Raw genomic sequence first — 22,261 nt, forward strand, 5'->3', positions numbered from 1 at the left:
ACAGAAAACGCCCACATCGGTATCCCCTTAGGAATCCTTCTTAACATGCTGCGGTTTTGTCCTCATTCCCAAATCTAAACTTTTTCCTCCAGCCGCCGCCGACTCATCTGGCCGCCATCAGCATCGAAATGTGCGAAATGACAGAAACCATGTCTGAAAGCGCACAACATCATTTGCTAACCTCAAACACGATATTGTGAGCCATCGGCGCATTTGTGGTATGGCTTCAGCGCCAGACTGTCCTCTTATTTGAGTTTACTTCTTGCAGAAGAGAAAGTCTATCTGTCCATCTACCCATCTTCCTGTAAAGTAACCTGATGTCTTTCCAACAGAGCTGATGACAGCACATTAGATAATTAGATTCATTTTTGGACTCTAGTGGCATTTGTAAGATGGAATTTGGCACCTTTCTATGGTTAACCAGCAAATGTCGACTATTTCATTCCCTCTTTGGCGAACCATTTAAACTAAATAATGAAAAGGGGGTCAGGGCGGTGGTGCAGAGGCACCCTGGGATGCTTCTCCAAATATGATACTGATAAAACAAAGCCCCACGCCATGAAACATATTTCCACTGCATCGGTTTACTTTCACAATTTTAAGGCTGAGGAGCCAAAGGTTTTGGTTGTCGCTTTGAATTAAACAAGAAAAAAAAATTCTTTCAATCCCTGTTCCCAAAAATCACGGCGTCTGGGGGCAGAACCAAGTCCCTGGCTCGGAGACATTAGGATTCAGGCTTGTAATTTCTCAAGGGAGAAGGAAATACAGTAAATTGCTCCCTGGTCTCTTTTTGGCCCGACGTTTGGCTCTGTCATTCCTTTTCTGCTTTCTCGTGTCACATTTCCAACTATTTCACATGCTCATTAGTGCCATTAGGGTGGAACTTGAAGAAGAAATAAGGGTGGGGTCTGCTTGGAAACGCCAAACACAAATGTGACACCACAGCTCGATTAATTCATTTACGTAGCGTCAGCACTAAATGTACACGGTGCATGCATTTGCTCTTTTTTGCACGCAAACATTTTCAACATTGCCGTAAAACCCTCTACAAGTACATACATACAATTTAAGAGAACTCTTTGGGTGCAGTTTGGGTTAGTAGCAGCAGATTAGGCCCGTGTGCATTGCGCATTTAACAGAAACCGCTTATTCACCGTCCTGCTTGATGTTAACACACGTGTTGTACATGCACTACATCTGCTTTGGGTTTATTCTCATGCCTCTGGCTGTCTGAGTATCCACCGTAGCCACCCTAACCCCCCCCCCTTCCCCATACTGATTCCTGACTTGTTGCATCCTGTTTGCCTGAGGGGGAGTATGCAGCCTCCGGGCCGATTAGCGGTTGCTCATCTCCCCTCTGATTCATGCAGCACAAAACCGTACAAAATCGACATTTCATTTAGAGTATTAGTTTACGGACTAATTGACATGTTCAGAAAAGCTTTTAAAAAGCGCCAAGGCTTCACTTTATGATTGGCTAGCAGTTGGCAATGTGAATGTCAAGGACGGCGTGTTCCGATCTGAAATGTACTGGATTTGGACCTTGGATGTTGAACTGTGATCACGATGAAAGCTCAAACAAAAACAAACAAAAAAACAGGAACCTCATCTGTCTTCTCTTACTTTCATGGTACTGTTCTTTCTCCCTATGAACAAACATCAGTGAAGCGCTCATTGCACTCCTCCCCACTCAGTCAAGGACATACACAATAACAACAACAACAGGACGTTATCACGAGTGCTGATGTCCTCCGGTTCATAACCTTGGCTCATATCCGCCACCGCTGCTTCCTGCTAACTGAATTGGCAGCTTTCGCTTGATGGGATCACAGCAGCCCAGCAGTAGCAAGCAACATTACAATCGGAAAGGGCTGAAAAGTAAAAACTTTATTATTGTGCAACAGATTTTTCAGGTATCTACAGGACGTTTTCTGACGTTTTGCTTTTACTCTCTACATTTTTTCACATTATTGGAGTACGACGAACGAGACCACATGGGCACATCCCGCCTTAATCACGCCGGTGTTGCGGACAAACCGATGACAAATGACAACTTTGCTTTCCGGGTCTGGTCAGAGTCACACAAGCCTTTCTGAATAATACAAGGGGACATATTGTGCTGATATTTTTCCACAATTTAGAAGACCTACTAGGAGTCTTAATAAAAGTAAAAATAGAAGGAATTTAAAAATTCTGCAGTGCTGTCAACTTTCTACTTTTGATGCCATGTTTGCGCACACAATTTCAGAAAAGCAGCTAAGTAAGGATGTACTTGGTTGTTAAATTTCACACATGATGGGAGGTCAGGCACTCTCGAGACACAAGCATTTGTTTTCAATTTTCTATCAAGGAGGTAGAATTTTTGTTATTTCGATGTGTTCTTGGTTCCTCTTGCCTTCCATGAAGTCCTGCTTTGGAACTTTCTTAATACTTTTACTTTATAGTTTTGTACTTTATCGATTTTTTCTTTCCATAGGTCTTGAGAAACGAGGTCTCCGATCCGTCTAATTCTACGGCTTTCGGCAGCGCGCTCATAAATAAGAGTATTACTGCAAAGATATGAAGTATGGAGTCGTTGGATCTTGGCTTTGAAGCACTGCCGAGGCAGGAGGAGCCATTAAGGGCCCCCAATGAATCTTTGGTCCAGGCCAAGTGATCCCCTGAGGAGGTAAATCAATCCGAATATCCAGCAATGTCATCGCACAGTTAATAGTTATAAAAGAGCTTCATAAGAACCACAGTTGGACCCTGCATTCTTTTTCTTCTGTAACATTTTCATAGCAGGAAGGTTTTGATCAAAGAAGACCTAGAATGGTTGCCAGCCAATAGCAATATAATTTTGTTACTAAGTTAGGGACAAAGTAGAAAATATATGAGGGGGGGAGGGCATTTAGCGAAACCCATTTCCAAGGAGGGCTAGTCGAATTTTGTACAAAAAAAACTAATGTGTTGCCAGGGCAACAAAACGAACGTAACTCCATAATAAATTGAGGCACTTTGAATACGACAAAATTGACATTCTGAAGTGGAATTGGATATAAAAAGCCACCTAAAAAAGCAACAAAAAAAGAAATGCAGTGTTTTATGGTTTTCGCTCCGAATACAAAATATTTCCAACGAACATCTTCTGCTGACAACGCCCTGTCCATTGTTCGGTCTCCATAGTTTCCTCCGGTTTGTTGTGTGGACATTCTACTGGCCTCTGCAGAGCCATGACTTCAGCTTCTTCGTTGGACTTACGGCATCTTGAAATATCTTGCGGGAATGTTCCAGGAAGGAGCAATAATTCATGTTTTACACTCTTGTTTTGGATCATCTTCGGGAGAAAAAGCCAGAGAGCCGATGCACCCGCCCATTGTCTTCTCTTTCTTCCCAGTCGGGGTTCTCGATAGTAAGGCTTGAGGGGTCTTGGGGAAGCATTGGTGGTTTGTTATAGGGGCAACCAATAATGCTTGAGCATCTTGAGCTCCTGGCTGAGCTTTCAAGTTTTGCCTCATATCTCCCCCCTCGCTGTCTCAGGCGGTCCCACGGGTCCTTCAGGACCCTCAACTTCCTCCACCACGTTCCACCGCCTTGGCCTTTTTATATCTCCTCTAAGCCTCCGCAGCTCTCACATCGGAGTTGTCATTACTCATTCTTTTTCAGAGCGGGTTAGGGTTTGATGCGTGTAGCATGGGATTATGCATGAACGTGTGCTTCAGATGTGCTTGCGCTTCAAAGTCTTGGGTCTGAAGGCGCCGGTTTCAATCACACGCAGACTCATTATCGGGTTCTAAAAAAAATCGGCAGGTATTTATCGTGGAATGATGTGCCTGTTCTGATCCGATCAAGTGTTCAGCTTGTCAAGTTCACTTAGATTTGAGGTCGCTACTACTCGCATCTGGGAATTTGTGGTGAAAACGGACTAATTTTGAAGCGGTTCATTTCAGTCTAAAACGGATTGATTGTTTTTATCGCAGCAGGAGACTTTGAGAATTCGCATGATCTGGCAGCCGGTGCAAGTTCCCATTGCTTGGATTAGCATGCGCAAGATCCGGCTCAAAATATCTGCTGCGTTTTAAGGCTGGCTGATCCTTAATGTTATTTTTCCCTCTACCAGTAGGCTACCAAAGATTTAGGATTGAAGTTTTTAAATATTCATACATTAAGGATCTTGTTTACATACATGAGCTGAAAAAAGGGACCTTTAAAATATGGATATGTTTATTTCTGTGGACGTTGACACAATGAAGTTTTGAAAAATGTCACTGCTATTTGCTTTTTTCAATGAAAGTAAAAATAAAATAAAATCTAAAATCTGATTAGTTAAAAAATCTTTTAGATTTTACTATTGTATTTTAATGCTATATTAGCCCTAACGCGCTAGTTATTTAACTGACGTGTAAATGTCATTTCTAAACATATATGGTCATGCTGGGCCTTTTTCCTCAATTTAATATATGAATCTACACTTGAGTGGGATGCAGTTGGACATATTCATGAGTAATTGCAAGTTTGATGCCGTAACCATGGAACAAAGTACTATATTGGAACCTGTATAACAAAAACATGTGGACACTGTTCTCTATGCTAGCCAAACTTAGCAGCATTACCAATGACTTCACTTAAGAAAACAATAAACACAAAGGTGACCTTATACTTGCAACAAAAACAAAGAAACATGACTTTTTAATTGCTTCTATACAGATAATGAGGTCTCAAGAGTGTGGCTAATTTGCATAATACACCACACTGCTGAGTTAGCTACGCCCCTGGTCGTCATGGTAACAAAAGCCATCCAACAAGAGGGGGTGAGGTGAGCAGGGCTCATTTTAATGAGCCGAGGATGGCCCCCTTAAAACAGACGCGTCTAAAATGTGTTAGAGACATGTTAAGAAACCTGGCAACTATTTGAAATTGTGTGTGTGGGAGGAAAAAATATGCCTCCTTTGAGTGTTGGTAAAACCATCATAGGTGATAGCATGTTATTTTTATTTACCATTACGGCCTGCTCTGTTGGCATGGCAACCCTATATTTCATATATATTTATTACAAGACAGATTTTTACCCGTACGCCAAGAGGCATGCAGGGAACAAAATGAAATTCCATAAAGCGAGACCGCTCCAATTGCATGCGTGCCTATAAAACCTCCCTGGCTGTTATTGGCTGTGGGTCAGAGTTCAAGTGTTGAGGGAAGCGCTAGTGTCCCCGTGGGGAATGCCAGCTAATGGAATGGGAGATTCGGGTCAAACGACATGATTTGGAGGGAACGCCGTCCGGTCTGTGGGTGAGCTTCAATCTGCGACAGAGCTAATGTTCGATTTGGGCAGGCCGGGTAGCAACTAGCGAAGGCAGTTAAAATCCCATCGAGCGTTAAAGAAAGCAGTAAATCTCGATGCACGTCAGCCCCCATTGTGTTAACGCTAAATAACTTGATGTTTCCTTGCGTTTTCCAACAATCATCACATCAAAGTCATTTTTAATAATGAATAGAGCCAATTTTGTTACGATATCACTCAGTCGATGCTGAGATCTGACAGGAAAGAGATTTGGGGTAATATTGCGTGGCACTATTTTCCAGCATTTATTACGCCAAGGCACATATTTCACTCTCATGGCACACCACTAAACAAAAATGTCACAATACTATAATAAATATGCTGAAATAACAACAGACCGAGTTCATTATACAAGGTATCCGAAACTTGGGCAATCAGCCACATGTTGTTTCACTAAGCTGGCCACAGGTGAATTTCCATTACACTTGGCTGGCGACATTATTGACCGTTGGATGCTAGTGCATCAATATTGAACATGATACACTGCATTTTTTTTTTTTAAATGTGTCTCAGCTCAAGTATGTCACATTCCCAGCAGAGTATAAAAACTTCAGTCAAAACACAAGAGGACAGCAAGACTATGTTTATATTCCACTTCAACTCGCCACTGCACGAACAGCAACAACAAGTAAACAGACTGGAAAATCCCCACGTGAATCACTCCCAGCTGCTTCCGCAACCCCATGAGCACTAATTTAAACGCCAAAAGTGTCACTGTATGTGTCGACCTATTTTTCTTTCTACTACGTCTTGAGTGGCAGAAAAACACTGAATAAAAGCTAAGGCGGCGGTGCTTGCACAAATAACCGGAACGCCGGGAGATGTATGACGGGGCGGTCACTTCACCGGTCAGTCTTGTCAGCTTCCTTGACACACGCAACCCCCCGAACTCCAAAACACCAAACCCCTTATTCCACAAAGTGCCAGTTTGGGGGCATAACGGGAGTGACAGGCAGTTGGCAGGATGTCGATTCCAGAGCGGAGTCTTAACTTGCCAACCGTTTCAAACACACTGACATGCCTGAACTATGTCAACACTAACATTAATCTCTAGGCTGAGCCCATGATCTCTGGAAATGTCTGAAATGGCCATCAAATGGCTGCTTCATAACAAATTGACCAAAGACATAGGTTGAGGGTTTTTTTTTTTTGTGTGGGTCTACTCATGATAGTCATGCCTAGCAAATTCCATCTTTGAAGGACCCCTAAAAGACTAAATAAACCCAAAATGGAATTCATGTATTTTTTTGAGCATGGCTTTCTGAGAACATTTTAGTGGGTCTACTCATAATAGACGCACCCACCAAATTTCAAGCCTCAGCACACACTAAAGCACCCAGAAGCCCCCACCCCAGGCAACACACACAGGCTATTCCATCCCAAACCCCAGAGAAGGTTCGCAGAATACACATGAAGGGCTTACAGGATGGCGTGTGTATGTGTAACAAGGGTCTGTGGGGAAACAGATTACAACATCAGCACCAATATTTATTCTGCACACTTCAAAAAGGACGATGCAGTCTTCACTTCCCTTCTGCCAGATGTTCAGCGTTTCGTCACCTGCTTTAGCTCATCTTGTCTTCCCTGAATTTTTTTTTCCTCCAAATCATACACTTGGCAACAAAGTCAACTTGCGCGTGAATGTGTGGCTGGGTGCATGTGTAAGCAAGCAGCCAATTAAAAGATAAGTGCACAATTAAAACAGGGTGCTAAAGCTTCTAGAAGTTGTCCTTTATCGGTGTTTGTGTTAATTGTGAGTCTCGCTGGCTGGATTAAAAGGTCAGGAGATATGCGAGGGGGGTGATGGAGGACCGCGGTCGGATACAGTTGAGTATTCGCCGAGTGTCCTCCAGAGATCCGATCTCTACGGAGATGCTTGGATGGAGGTAGTGGAGGGGGGCGGGCAGAGATAAAAATCTCAAACTGATCCAGACAATTAGTCTGTGTTTACTTCAGGAAGCTTGTAGTGATGCATCAAAGAGAGTCTTTGGAAAGGGGACGGAGATGTCATTGGAGGGTTGTGTGTCTATTATCTATCTATGCTATGTCATGTCTAAGCAGGAGAACCTTCAGGCCTTCAGTTGGTAGCATTTCGACAAAAACTCAACAATGAGTTTCTTTTCAAAGCAATCTTACAATTAACAAAATCAACCAAAAATGATATGTATTTTAAATTATGGACTTATTGAGTTTTTTCTGGGTTCAATAGACATTCAGGTTGCTGAGGTAATCTGGTATCATAGGCAGAATTTTGAAGAACATTTCGGAATTAGCATTCCTTAAAAGACAGAAATCGACTTCTGTGGTATCCTCACTTAAATTGCCCCTTAGGAATTGCCGCTCAGACGGGCTTCATAAACGGTCTGCAAAGGGTTATCAGCGCCGGGGTGAGCTCTGAGATCAGAATTGAGCGCTGCCTCTGCTCTGGGTCTCTTATCTCTCGTCTCCGTGCTCCCAGAGGTCTGCTGAAAGACACCCAGACCCCCACCAAACACCTCCGCTGCTGAGCATATTCCCTGGGTGTCTCCCAGGAATACATCACGTGACATCAGGCTCTATGTTGGATAATTAAACTAATTCATCAGCGTAACTCTTAAGTAATTGACTCTTGATTGGTGAGTGGACTTGATTTGAATAATTCCCCGTTAAATTAAACAACACATGGTAATTGACACGCCCTCCCAAAAGCCACATCCACTCAGATGAGCACATGAAAACAGTCTTGCATTGGCCTCAAGGCTTTTGCGTTAGTGGCGGGAGACAGAGATGGCTGAGTAATTCCGAAATTCAGATCCGGGGATAACGAGTGACTGACTTGATTAATTACGATTTAAATGAATGTTTAACCGTCCAGTCAGATCAGAAGTATGATGCTGTCAAGTCTAATTCCAGATTCGAGCTCCAAACATGAGAGTGACTAAAGATCAGGGGTCAGGGTACGTCCTGGGACGTAAGGTCCTTTGAGGGCGTCGACCTGAGGTTGAACGAGCAACGTGGTCTTGATGACCCCTTAAGCAAACGCAGCTCAGGGGTCAATGCGGGGTGAATGTCCCGTGGTGCTCAGGGTTACTGGGAGAGGGGGCAAAGGGAGTTGACTTAGTTCAAACCGAACACCTTTTAGGCAAGCAAAAGTATCAAGCTTCAAAGTCGCCGTCGACCTCCGGTTCCTTGGGTGGTGGGTGTGGAACTTGATATCTTAATTGATGGTCATCGTTACGAGTCACCGAAGAAGAAGGATGGCGTTCAATGTTGACATGGGAGCACGAGGGTTGGGGGAAGGGGGCGGATGCCGCGTCCCCAAAATATTGATGCCGCGCCCAAATATGCAACAGTCAATTTAGGAACGAAGCTTGTATGCTAGATCTGATGAGGACTGGCAGTAATTAGCATGATGAGCGCCGCAATATCTATGGGTAAAGGTTTTAACCCTAAAGTGTAAAAACTGTCTATTTTGTGGCTAGGGTTTCCTTTTTGTTCACCTTTTGTCTCAAATGTCATGAATAATTTCAACCCCCAACTGCATTTGCTTGTCAGTGACTTTAAGGCTGTTTGCCTAATAAGTCTCATTTCACTTCATTAACTTCTGGCTCGGGGGCCGTTAAAGCCCTGATGATATATTACCAGATGACACACACAAACACACACACTGTGTTGGGTAGCCTGAGGTTTAGCGGTGCACCCAGCTTGTAGGAGAGCAAAGAATCATGTCAGTCATTAATATAGAACCGAAAAAGGCTCTCTTTAAATTTTTGTCCGAAATGTCAACAATGTATGGATTTTTTTATCTAAACAACTGCTATTTATTGTCTCTGTAGATTGTTGGCTTGGGATAAACAACGCGACTGGCGAAGTCCCCCGAAGATGGCCATTGCCAAAATTCCTGACATGCTCCAGTTGCACGCGTGTAATTTTGCAGCAGAATAAGAAACGATGACAGCTTTATTACGATGCATTCGCTGAGTTGAGGATTTTGCACTGGACAAAGGGATGCTATACGAACAGTTCTCTCCAAACATAATTTTTGCTTTTTGATGCAAGTTGGCCCATTAGGGGAGCATAATCACTTACACCAGTCAGTTAGTTAGTTAGTTTGCCTCCAGTTAAATTAAAGCCATAAAGCACTCGAGCAGAGAAGCCAATAATGAGGTTGAGCCCACGAAATGTTTGATTGGTGCCATTGCATGCAATGTTCCTTATCATTTAGTTAGCCTGGAGTGACTTTCCCTTCATTCCATTCGTTCAACTCAAGGATTGCCAAACTTTTCACAATAAGATTAAAATTGCATTTCCTGTAAAAAATGCAACTTTTCTATACAAGACGTTGTTCCTCCACATTATTTTCTGTTAAGTTGTCAATTAAACTTTTATGGTAGCTGCGCTGCAGAGAGCATCTTTTATTCATCTGGCCTACTTTGTGAGCAACATCACTCTGCTCATATTTTTTAACTAGCAACAGTAATAGCTTAATGTGGGTTGATTGGACGGTATCTTTAAAGCAAGGTGCGGTCACCTTGCATTTTCTATGTATGTATGTGCACAAAAGGCAGCTATGCAAAATTATACACGAGTACCACCAATGGCTCAGCAAATGGGGAAAACTGCCTGAATTCTACAGAGTACCAAAATAACCTTGACTTTGGCTAACAAACCATACAATAGAACACTGAACTTTCTTAAAAAATATTGGGGAATATTTCTGGCACTAGATCTTTCAAACCAAATCTGTGAATGATCTTGAAACAGAGATTGAACTTTAGAGGCCGTGTAGCGTTGTCGTCAAAGTTCTGCGGCGGCACGCAACAGAAAGAGGCTTTAAATCTCAACAGGTCAAATTAAGTGCACCATGTCGTAAATTACCCCCGCCGCATGCTCACTGCTAGCGTGCTTCCAAGTCACACGTTTATTGGTTATTGTAGCCATCCCCTTAACCGCGCCGCGTCCCGGCCACCCAGCAGAAAACTCTTAGGATGACGACGATAGAAAATCTTTGATAGAGTCCAGTCCACTGTGACGTCGCCTAAAAGATCCCGTTTTTTTTTTTTTTTAATGGAAACCAGTTACACCATGGCGGGAAAAGAGGCCAGGAACTGACATGTGGTTCAGGCACTGAGGGAGAATGGGCTTGAGGGTGATGAGGCACCGGGACCAGGGTAAGAAACAGGGACGCGACTGTGATCGTGAGCAGACACAAACGCCGGATGCAACAGTTTTTTTTTTTTCCTGGTAGCTTCCATTTAACTTATTCATTAACCGGATGGCAACCGCGCATGTTCAACATCTGAGGGGGTGATTGGGTGCCCATATTTGGTAGCATACAGTATATTTCCTGATTCATCCATGGAAGCCACACAGGTTTTTATATAAATCGTTTTCAATATTTCATTGATTCAATGTAAAATTTCAGATTTTGACATTCAGAGTTGATTGTTCAGGGCCGCTGACTGCCCCACACTGGAAAGGCTCGTCACTGCTTATCAAATCCGATTCATTTTGAATAATCTCAAAAGAAAACTTGAGCTGAATGTTTGTATTACTTGATCCTTGAAACCAGTCTGGACTTCTACTGTGATAAAGCAAAAGTTCCCAATGGATTTCTTTTAACAACAAGCACAATTTCCAGGAATAAATGTCCAAGCAAGATCCGTGCCAATGTTGAATGGTGAAAATCAAGACAAATATTTTTTCGTCTGAAATAAAACCTTTGGGAGGATGAATACAAAACTTGGTCGAGTAGATGGTCTGATAAATTGCTCTAAAAATACGTGGAAGGATTTAATCAAGACAAGAGACTTTGATGGACGTTCTCGCAGGGACGGCGGCAGATTGCGCTAAGTGCACTGCGGGAAACCCTCGGCGCAAAAAGTTACAAATCCAGCACGGCTCCTGCAGACAAACCCAAACATGAGAAGATGAGCAGATAGCCTCTTAGCCCAGCTGAGGTTTCACATGCGGGGAAAACTAAAGATTATTCCTATACGCGCTGATCTGGAGATTACGACGTCTGGTTTTGAAGCCCTGGTGGAGTTATCTACATGCAAAACAATCCGCTATTTTCGTGATTTATCATCTCCAAAATGTCTCCTTAGTTTTAGTTGAGAGTGGTTCTAAAAGCTGTGATGGAATTCTTGAGGACTTAATGCAAATCTGTTCTGCCTTGGGTTTCCCCTTCAGGTCTTTTGATTGGAAAATCATGTTGTGCAGAGGTCTGATTGGGCTAATTTTGGCTGGTTGGTTCAAGGTTTGCCAGGTCCGTGACATGTCTGAGGTGGAAAAACAGCAGAATGCACTTTGTTTCTGCCACCACCTTTATAAGCATCTCAATGGCACATTGGTAATAGATGCTAAATGTGGCACGTCCATTTTGTCTTCTCTCCTACTGCAACTCTATTTTCCCCTAGTCTTTCTATTCTTGTTCCAGCGGGACCTAAAGACACCTGTTCCTGTGCGAGTTTATCAGGGTGTTAAAGAAGCTTCTATTCCACGCTGGCAGTGGATCGTAAAAGATCCTGAAGGTTTCTGCCCTGCGAGGGAAAGGCTTATCTCAGATTTGTACCCAGGGAGACTGGCAGACCTCCAAGAGAACATCGTGAGCCCTCAGCTGGTTTTACCTCCCTCGTATCTCATGCTGGCATACGTGGGCAAGAAAGTTGATTCTGCTTAGTAATTTGGTTACTACATTTAGCACCTTTCCTGACCCCTGTGGTAATTACTTTTCAAAAAGAGCGATTAATGACTTCAATTCCTGCTAATAAAAGGAGCAAAACCACTTGAAAGGAGCTCACTGACAGCAAATAAGTCAGTCAATAGTTCTGAACACTGCCAAAGATCTAAGATCAAAGCTATTTATTCACGATGGAAGCAGTGATTTATTCATCTTGGAAAATTTTTACCCAAGCTGTATAAAATATGTGCTACCAAGTTGTCTTGCCTCACCTGTGCAACTCTACATGAGGAAAGACAGAGGTAAGTGGTTATTGTGTTTACATCGCAAAGACAAAAACCATACGCCACAGCAATAAAGAAAAAAATAAGTATTTATGACTGCTATCGAAGGTAACACTGACAAATAACCGAAAGGAACAAATATCTATCTGAAAAAAATAGAGCAAGGCGAAGAAATATGTTCAAAATAATGCCATTGTCATTTTATTTTTATATAAGCTTATCATGAAAAAATGATTGAAATCGAAGATCTGATTTTTGGCCTCAGACTATGCACTGAATATTATTATATTTAATGTATATTACAATCCCTGAAATGGGATTCGATGTCTGCAGGGACGACTTGCATTTTGGCATCAAAGAGCTTCATTAGCGATTGTAAGCGACTGTTTTGTCTGCAGGGCCAAAGATATTTATGATTTAGGTTGCCTCTGAGAGACACTTAGAGTTGTTATTGCAGGGAGAAAAACATTTACAGGAATAAAAACAGTAAAAGCCAAACAAAAATAGTTCAAAATCAGAAGTCGTAAAATGGGGAATTTGAGTGCAACACGGTTCACGAATGGACATTAGAGTCCTAACAGAATACTTAGCCAAGTACATGGAGAACAAAAGAATGGGATTGAATTTGCCATTGGAAACGGACAAAGCCATCATAAACTATATTGGGAGGGGCAACGTTAGCAAGCAGCTATGCAAATATAGCGGCGCGTCCTGTGGTCGAACCAGGTGAACCGACTCCTGGTTGACCCAGACGGAGCTGCCACTCGTTGAATGCAGTGATGTTTAGAAATGTGTGTGGTATAAGCGGAGGCGGTGGGGGGGTGGCAGTGGGAGAAGGGACAGGTGGTAAGTGCCCCACCCCACCCCACTACCACCATAAAAGAAATAATATGTGCCCTCCTCCCTTCCTAATGTGCTGCAGGAAATCCAAAAACAAATTCCTGCCTTTTCTTATTAAGATAGATGTGGGCCAACGTAAACACCCAACGCAAACATTCCAAGTCTATCGGGACGTTGACCTTTATCCCCATCGCACTCCACAGTGTCACAAAGTGGGCCAAAGTGACTAATAATGAGGCTGGGTTAAAGTAATTACTATTCAAACATTATATTCTTAGAAGAACTAGGACGTTTTCTTGTGTTGGCAAAAACGGCTCCCCCATTTGTGGTTCTTCTGTAATATGATTCAGGGTGAGGCCACTGGAGAGTCGCCTTGAGTGGCGTCCCAAAGACCTTTGGCCAATAGGAGGTCAGGCGAGAGCTCAGAGAGCAGACGCCGCGCATCCGTCACATCATCCGCGATCCGGATTCTTGATGGATGGCGAATGTGGTACAGCCGAGAGGCGTCCATATGGAGGAAAGGAGGTTGAGAGGCCAAAACCTTCTTTGTCTATCTGGTGCTGGTACAGCTTTTATTTTTGACTTGTTAGCAAGCAAAACTCAGAAGTTTCGTTTTATAGATGCTGCACTGTTCCCGTTAACAAAAAAAAAAAAAAAAAAACAGAGCATCTTGTGCGATTGAAGTAAAGATACATTAACCCAAGGCGAGAGACCGAAGGTGACTCTCTGGTTTATTTCTTGACGTGTTTCCCAGATGTATGACAAGGGTGTGAGAATGAGAAGATGCCGGTTGAAAGTCCCAGAGTGCATATGAGAGAGCAATCAGGGTAGCCGCGTCATCGACAGGCACGGCGAGAGGGTGTTATCGCCTTGAGAACGAGCCGAGAGCAGACGCCGCCGCCTCCGGGTAAGAGTGGTGACACTTTTCAGTGGGATGAGATAGGATATGACGGGAGCACTTCCTCTCAACGTACTTTCTTGAGGTGGGAGGATAAGACTGAGGGAAATCACAAGGAAGTTCCATTTCATCTCCCCAACAGCCCCCAACTGCTCCAAATAGTTCCTGTAGATAAAAGCATCCTCTCCCCGAACACTGTGAGAGGTGGAAGCTGAGATGTTGACAAAGAGAAGGATAAGGATGGAAGGGAAAGATGATAGAAGCTGCTCGCAGCCATGCTGGAATGCTAGGTGCTACTATGCCAACAAGGTTCGCCCAAAACAATGCCATAAAAATCACTGCCTACATTTTTTTTTATCTTAATAATGACAAAGAAACTAAGATAATGATTGTCAACAGGTGAAAATAAATAGATCTTCCCTTAAGTCATTCCTCTTCATCCCTCTCATCCTTCTTTAGGACTTCCAAGAACAATTGAGTTAAGACACTTAAAGTAACAAATTCATGCTAATTGCCTCCAGAGTCTCTGGGAGCTGGCCAGTCCTGAGGGGGGTCAGTGAGGTCGGCATCAATCACAAGGAGAGTGGGCCGGCCACACAAATTCCCCACACAATGGGGTGGGGGCACAATAGGCCCAGAGGAGAAGGCAGTGGCGGGGGTCACTGTCCTGAATGGATAGCGGCCAGCAATGACCTGCGCTTTATAGCAAGGCAGGATCATGGACAGCGGCCGACGGGGCGGGATGGGAGGCGACTGTGAGACATGATGCAATGTTTTCATAATTTAAGTTCCCAAGTGTCTTAATAAAAACTCTCTGACGTCCTTCTGTCAAAATACAAAAAGAATTTAAACATTACAGAATGCTTTTAAAAATTAAGCTTCTGCTTTTCCACCTCATTTGGCAGCTCGGAGGCCAGCAAACCAGCGCTTCATCTTCAAGAGCAAGATTTATCTTTGTGATGACAGACAAGCTTCAACTTTTATCTGTTTGCAAAGCTCGCGTGGCTTTCAAGTTATTTCCAACGGGGCTCCGCGTGGTGCTTGTTTATTTTATGACACTCACGACAGCAGCGTATCTCTTGAGGAGTAACGTCAGATGTTTGTTTGCGCCATCTTCTCGCAAATGTGGCACTCTTGATGATTCATGCTTAATTTGATATTAGCAACGTCAAATTGCCTCTCTCCGGAGTGTCTGACACTAAGTGGAAGGCCGTCCTGATCCTCAAACCCGTGTAGCTACCTCAACCGTCGTTAGGAGCGCCTTTGATTGGGACTAATGTAAAACACAGGCTGCGAGCACCCGGGGGCTCTTCCAAATGAGATTAGAGACCCTCACATATGGCTCCTAATCCGCTTGATTTTGAGGGGGCCCGGTTAAAGCGTTTCCCATGTTCCCGCTTCCTGTCAACATCAAATGCCTTTGCATGTGTCTAGATAAATGGAGTTAGTGATTCCTCTGGCATCTTGTTCTTGGGATTAAAACATTACATAGATTACCCTTCAAAATAATTTAGTCATTAAAAATGATATCTATTATGAAACATTATTAGAGAGGCATCAATTACTTTACTAACAGCATCGCCCAAAATATTTTACCAGCTCTGTACAACACAATGCCATTGTTAATGCCATTAAGAAATACATGTAATTTTATTTCAAAACGAAAATGGAAAAAAAACATTTAAAGTACTAATCAAAATCAAAGACGCCCCGGGCAACAAGAGCCTACTTTATTTTTGTAGTTTTCAGACTCTCTGATCATGCACCTCCTGCTTCACCTTTTGCAAACATTCCCTCTCTCAGTTCGGGTTTCGCTTTACGTCGTCATTCCAGCTGTCTCCAGTCTGGCCGTCCTGCGTTTATCCAGTCGAGCCTCGTCTCCGCTAGCCCTGCAGTCCCTCGACTCTGACCTCAGCTCTCCTGGCGGGTGTGATTAGACCCCGGCCAGGGGGTTTATGACTTTATGGACAAGGGGGAAGGGGGGCTGTCTAGTCTTATCATCGCAGTGTTGGAAAAGGTTTCTGGAAAGGACCTACTAGTGCTAGTCGGATAGCTGTTCAACTTGGCAATGTTGCAGCTCAAACTTTCCGAAGGACATTTGTGAGCATATTGCAAGATGGGAGGAAGCTCCCACTTGACTTTTGCCTGAGGGAGTGTGGATCGGAAGTGAAAGGGTTAGCTTTGGGAATGCGGGGAATCCCAGACTTTAGGGGGCAGGAAAGACGTCCCGAGGCCTACAAGTGGGATGAATGAAGCCACCAAGATGAGAGACGTTTGCTAGATTTTGCGCACAATGGAATTTCTGGCTAAAATTCCCATTTTGGGGAATTTAACTCGTCACCAAGAACCCCGTGACAACTCCACCCCACAGTTAAATGGAGACAACTGGGAGTTGTCAGCAGGTGTAGCAGTGCTACCTTTTGGAAATTCCCAAACATACCTTGAGGTAAAAACTTTTAAAGCTTGCTGTACACTAATAACTATAAGAATGTTTGACATTTCACCACCTAATCAGTCCTACTCAGAAGAAAGGCACTTGGTAGACATGTCCATCAAAACTAAGTGTCTCGAACCCACGCCTGAAAATATAGCAAGAAAAATTAGCCTAAAATAGCTGATTCAAAGCAAAAACGTAACTTTTCATTTCAAGCAATCTTGTCCTAGAGATTTGGAATCATATTTGAACCATGAATATAATAGACAGATAGCAGATGCAGATCACACACTGAAAAAAATTCATCAGCGCCCCCTACTGGAACAACAATCGGTGCTTGCCACTTTAATTAGAGTTCGGGATCATAATTAATCAATCACGTAGATACAACATTTACAACACTTAACCACACGTAACTGTCATTTTGCTAACGACACCGTTAAGCTGTCAGTTGGGAAGCTTCAATGTGCCGTTCGTCCTTGCTCTTATGAGGCCACGGCGCCCGCTCCATCTCCATCTTGGCCCCGGCACCGCCCATAACGAACCTTATACGCACGCTGGGATTAAATGAGTAATAGAGTAATGAATCGGGGCACGTACGGGTTGAGTGGCGCGCCTCAGACGGACGGACTGTTAATATCTGCTATGAGATCCCGAGGCGGGGGATGCCAATTACACAGCACGCAATCCTCCGAACCATTGGCCAGGAAAGAAAACTGATTGTGAGTGTGTGAAATTGACACAAAACAATCTCAGCCTTATGTCAAAACAAATGGAAACACGCTTGCCATTTCACAGAGCGTAGGCAGTATTAGCTGGCGTGCTCGCTGCAGGCAGTGTTAAGATGTGGCGCCTCTCCACGGGCGCCATTTTGGATCCAAGCCAAGACTCATCTTACGGTCGTTTTTAGCTCGTTAATATTTGCATCAAGGATGATTTAATGTATTTGTTGTTTCACTATTTATTAGATGCTACAAAAAAAAGAGTGCCGCGGAGTTTGACCTCTCAGAGTAAATGCGAACAAGCTGCATTATGCCCATGTGAATTCCTCACTTCCCCCCCATAGATCACTATCATTCTGACATCTATTCTCTCATTTCATTTCAACACCTCCCCGCCACCTTTTTTTGAGTCTTTGAACCCCAACACCCTCTGATTCGTCACAGCCGTCGCAAGTGTTTTTTCCCGCTCTCCCATCACGGCAAAGTAACTCGAAACCACATGTTGCTGTCATCCCGGGACGTACCTGTCCATCAAACCCTTGTTGAGTTTCCCGGCACCTACCTTGGTCGATACAGATGCCTCCATGATATAATGGTATATAGTACATACAATGTATGATCTATACAATAGCAATATAATATCATAATATAATATAGCAATTTAATATATCTTGATATAAATATATGTACATATATGTGTATATACTACATACAAACAAATATAGTGGAATAGAAGAAAGATATTAAAGTAGGGCTCAGCTTCTTCTTTTTTTTTTTTAAACATATAGTACATGCATAAACACAAACATTTCCAATAGTCACTAGTATGGTTGGAAAAAACCTTGTTAAGTTTCTCGGCACCTACCTTGGTCTATCCAGATCCATTCATAATACAATAGTATATAATACATACAATGTATGATCTATAGCAATATAATGTCGGAATATAATATAGAAATATTATATAGCTTTATATACATGTATTTGTACGTATATACTACATGCACACAAATATATTAGAATAGAAGAAAAATATTAAAGTAGGGCTGAGCTTTTTTTTTTAAACATATACATGCTTAAACACAAACATGTTTTTCCCAATAGTCACTTCTGTAGTTGGATGAACTGCTAGCTATACTGTAGCAATTGAAATTTGGTACTCACTCAGTAGCTCGTCTCTGTTCACAGCCATATTGTTCGTGTCAACAATGCACATCGGCAAGGAAGTGCTTTCAACTGCCGAAGCTGTCAAATAACTCTAAAGAGAGAGAGAAAAAAATAGCATTATGACAAACCCCTCACAAAATAATCAATAAATCAATTGCCAACCCCTATGTGTATGAAAAATTCAAAAGCATCACAACAAGCAGGTAATGAGACCGAATTGTTTACACACAAAATGGCCGCCTTTATTGACCAGGTGTATTTGCTTTCACCTGATCCATTTATTTCTCCCTGCATGTGGCAGACGTTGGCGGTGGCGGGATCTCTCTCCCGCCTGAATCATTGATGAGCGTTCAGCCCGCCGGCGTAATCCCGACCGACACTAAAAGTCTGTCTAGATTTAGCGTCATCAAATTTTCATCGATAAAAGTGCGGCAGCAGAGCTCAGACTCTTTGCTCTCCCAAGATGCACTCTGGCTTTTACCCAAATTTCGCTCTTTTCATGCACTGAGCTAAGATGAAGTGGCCAAAATAGTAGAAATAGTCGTGATAATTGTATTGTCGTAAGAGTACGCTTCAAGAAAAATCAGTAGTACGTATTAGTACGTATTTTTTTTCTAGGAACTTGAGGAAAAAATTAAATGGAGGTGAATGGTAGCTAATAACATGAGGCCTCTTATCAGACAGGCCATTAATTGGCTGGCGGGGTGCAACTTGTCAGCCTCAAAAGAATGTCGCGACGGGTAGATAACCCCTCGACATGGAGGTAATATTTCTAATTACCACCCACTTGTGCCACTGTCGCTTCCATTTTATTCTCAACAATCCTCCCTTCCCCCCAGGGCACTCGCATTAATGGCGAGAATAAGGCTGAGTCGCGCGGGCGATTCCCCTCATCCTTGTTCCAGCACTTTACGCCTAAATTCTACTTCTTCTTCTTCTCTTTCTCCTTTAGCCATCCACTCCTCTTTGCTGGTGAGAGGGAAGGTGGGTGGCAGCCTCTTTTCGGCCACTTGCACCTTGTAAGAGTGCCGTGCTGTAAAATATGCATGACGACACATTTTCAAGCAACCCACTGACTCCTAGCTAACTGGGGGGGAAAAAAAAGTGTAATTAAAAGTATTTTTTTTTTATTATGTAAGTGCATTTTCAACACTGCAGGTGGAAACAGAAAATGGTTGCCATACTTATTTAAAATATAGATTATTTAATCTATACGGGTAAAAAAAAAAAAAAAAAGCGTGAATAGTAGCATCAAACTCAATGACAATGCTCACATAGCACCCTGCTAGAGAGAGTTTTACTTTTCCTTCCTTTCCTCATGCAAAAAGAAATTACCGCCATCCGTCTCCAGATACGGCGGCCTCCGGCGGACCCGATGATTCCCCCTGATGATAGCGGTGGCCGGATGCTCTTGCCGTGTGCATTATTGATGGTTGCACGCTGCCACCATTTTAGTGCCTCAGTAGGCGAGCAGCAGGGGGGGCGAGCGCCATGCATCAAGTGAATCGAGAAACATTCAAAGTGGCACTAACATGTAAACAAAGAAACCCGAGGATTGCGTGGGAAGAGTTATTGATCTTATGGAGCCATATTTATATATCATGATATATTCTCACCTTTGTTCGATCAATTTGGCAACATCAGCTGCTGTAATGCCACAAACATCTGTCTCGCTTTTTAAACGTATTCTCTTTCATCCATGCAGCACACCTGTCGGCCATCTTGAGCCTAAAAGAGAGGGGGGTTATGAGGAAGGAAGCACATGTGAGAAAAACACTTCAAGTCCTGAGATTATACAGGCAAAAATAGGCTGTGTAAAAATAAAAATCATTCAAAGTACCTGTGATGAAGCCCAAGGATAGTTTTGTTGTTCTAGTAGGCTTTTATTGGCATTTGCGCAAGACCGTTGACTGTTTTGTAACCTAGCCAAGATCGCGTGTATGGCGTCCGCTGCATCTGCTATTCGAAAAGAAAAGCAAGCATATACAACTAAATTATTAAATTTACCCACCCCCACCCCAACAACTACCTCTGACCCCGCAGCCCTTCTGGCATGTTCGCCGCCTTACGACAAGTGAATGTTGTGCAATTTTAGTGAGGCAGCAGCTTGAAGCTAATGCGATCAAACGCACCATAGAGCGAGCCGCTCCGGCGGGACGTGAGGGTTGGGCGACTCGAGAATCGGTGGGCTTGCGTGCCAAGCGCTGCCAGGTGTCTTCGCCCTTTCCTGGAGCACTTGTATCCATAACAGCCCTGGAGGCATGCCGGATGACAACGCGTCGTCACCTGCAGAGGCTACACTTTGTCATTGTGCACAGCCGCCATGTTTCTTTGTTTTGTTTATGGAAATCGTTTCCCGCCATCGCCTGGCAGTGTGCCCGGACCGCCGTCGCTGCTGTATCTCCTAGAATCAAGTAGAGTGTTGATCGGGTTAGCCGGCAGTAAGTGCAGGTGTAAGTCAGGCGCTTCCTGTTTGTCTTCCTCGTGTCTTTCAGCGCTCCAGCTGAGCAATTATCTCGACTTGTACACATCCATGATGGTGTCTGACAACAGGGTTTTTTTCTTCAACTGCCCCCGTAACCTGATTGTGATGTATTGTTAAATTTTTCTGTCCACTAAACATATAAATGTTTTTTAATGTAGCTTTTGGGTTAACCAAGGCTTTCAAACTTGGTAGGATGTAAAGTTAAGGTTTCTAAATATGGTTTCATTGTTGGGTTCCTAAAGTATTTTGCGGCGTTTTAAAACATCCTGAATGGTTGTTCTTGTGCAAAGGTGTTTGTGAAGCTTGTAAACAAAACAGGTGAGCTATTTCTGCTGCCACGTCTCATTACGGAAACGTTGGCGGCTTTTACAAGAAAATAACAATTCCCAAACAGCTGCGGGCCATCTGAAACCACCCGTGCTGCTTCCGTCACGGCCCTGCCACACTGGACCAGAACAGGAAGTATCAAAGCACCCATCGAAATTCTATTACACTGATTCACATTAAGATCACGGGTGAACAATAACCTATTCTGGCTGACTGGGCAAGAGGCTGCATGAGTACACCCTGAACTGGTCGCCAGCCAATTGCAGGCCCAGCAACCATTTACATTCACACCCAAGTACCATTAAGAGTCTTAAATGGACCTAACATGCATGTTTTTTTAAATGTGAAGTGAATCTGCACCATTGGAAGAAAGCCCACATACGCACCGGACAAATAGGCTGAAAAAAAGACTGAATTAAAACCTTGAACCTCAGAACTGTGACATACTAACCATGTATGTAAATAAATATTTTTAAAAAATACATACAATACTCAGCTTCACGATGGAATTCGTGTCACTGATAACAGGAAGGAGGCAGCCCAATCTTGACTTGAGTGCTTTCTGACCTACCTAAAAACCATTCAAGTTCAAAAATTAATGAACAAACAACAGTCATACGTAAATTCTATCTAATTATTTCACATTGTTCATACAATTTAGTGACCATACATATACACACCATTATTTCATAAAATATATGTAAAACATGCTGACTTATATCTATCTATACAAAAGTAAAAACGTCTTACCTTGGTTACGTAAATGTGCGTCCATTTTGTGAAAAATAAACGAAAAGGAGCGTTTGAACAAGCATCCAAACAAACAAAATGTCCTCGAGGAGCAACGTTTATGGTGTCAGTCTACAACGTCCTTAAATGAGCACTATGTATTTCTTTTTCGAATCAAATACATCTCCACGATACGTATTAACCCTAATTTTTAGAATAAATGAACAAATTAACACATCAAATTTAGCAAATTGTCCGACGTCGTTTCCGGGTCACTTCCGGTTTGGACCGAAAAACCCGCCCTCCGCTAATTTTTCGCGCCTTCACAACCCGGAAGTGGCTCCTGACGTCATATCATGTTTATAATTCGTAAACTTAATCAATGTGAATTAAT

General features: G+C 43.0%; 3 long non-coding RNA genes across 9 annotated transcripts in view; 2 read left to right on the plus strand and 1 right to left on the minus strand.

Moving 5' to 3' along the window:
* LOC148382414 (uncharacterized) overlaps window positions 1-22,152 on the minus strand; it is a 41,513-nt gene extending 19,361 nt beyond the window's left edge. For 2 of the 7 annotated variants that reach the window (XR_015854077.1, XR_015854074.1), the window contains exons 1-6: window positions 21,889-22,152; window positions 21,626-21,705; window positions 20,459-20,730; window positions 20,167-20,285; window positions 19,943-20,054; window positions 18,324-18,417 (exon numbers count right to left, since the gene is read on the minus strand). This is a non-coding gene — a long non-coding RNA (uncharacterized LOC148382414). Of the gene's footprint in view, window positions 1-18,323; window positions 18,418-19,661; window positions 19,854-19,942; window positions 20,055-20,166; window positions 20,286-20,458; window positions 20,731-21,625; window positions 21,710-21,888 lie in introns of all 7 variants that reach the window. The other 5 variants (XR_015854076.1, XR_015854079.1, XR_015854078.1 and 2 more) reach the window with 5 other exon arrangements.
* On the plus strand, window positions 1,743-9,700 carry LOC148382417 (uncharacterized). Its single transcript, XR_015854220.1, has 3 exons — window positions 1,743-1,913; window positions 2,477-2,668; window positions 9,136-9,700. It is a non-coding gene; the product is annotated as an uncharacterized LOC148382417 (long non-coding RNA).
* On the plus strand, window positions 13,088-14,397 carry LOC148382418 (uncharacterized). Its single transcript, XR_015854101.1, has 3 exons — window positions 13,088-13,668; window positions 13,860-14,012; window positions 14,146-14,397. It is a non-coding gene; the product is annotated as an uncharacterized LOC148382418 (long non-coding RNA).
* Window positions 22,153-22,261: the final 109 nt, after the last annotated feature.

The sequence above is a fragment of the Syngnathus floridae genome, chromosome 18 (assembly GCF_059516105.1).
Source record: "Syngnathus floridae isolate MCC-2025c chromosome 18, RoL_Sflo_1.0, whole genome shotgun sequence".
Lineage (NCBI taxonomy): Eukaryota > Metazoa > Chordata > Actinopteri > Syngnathiformes > Syngnathidae > Syngnathus > Syngnathus floridae.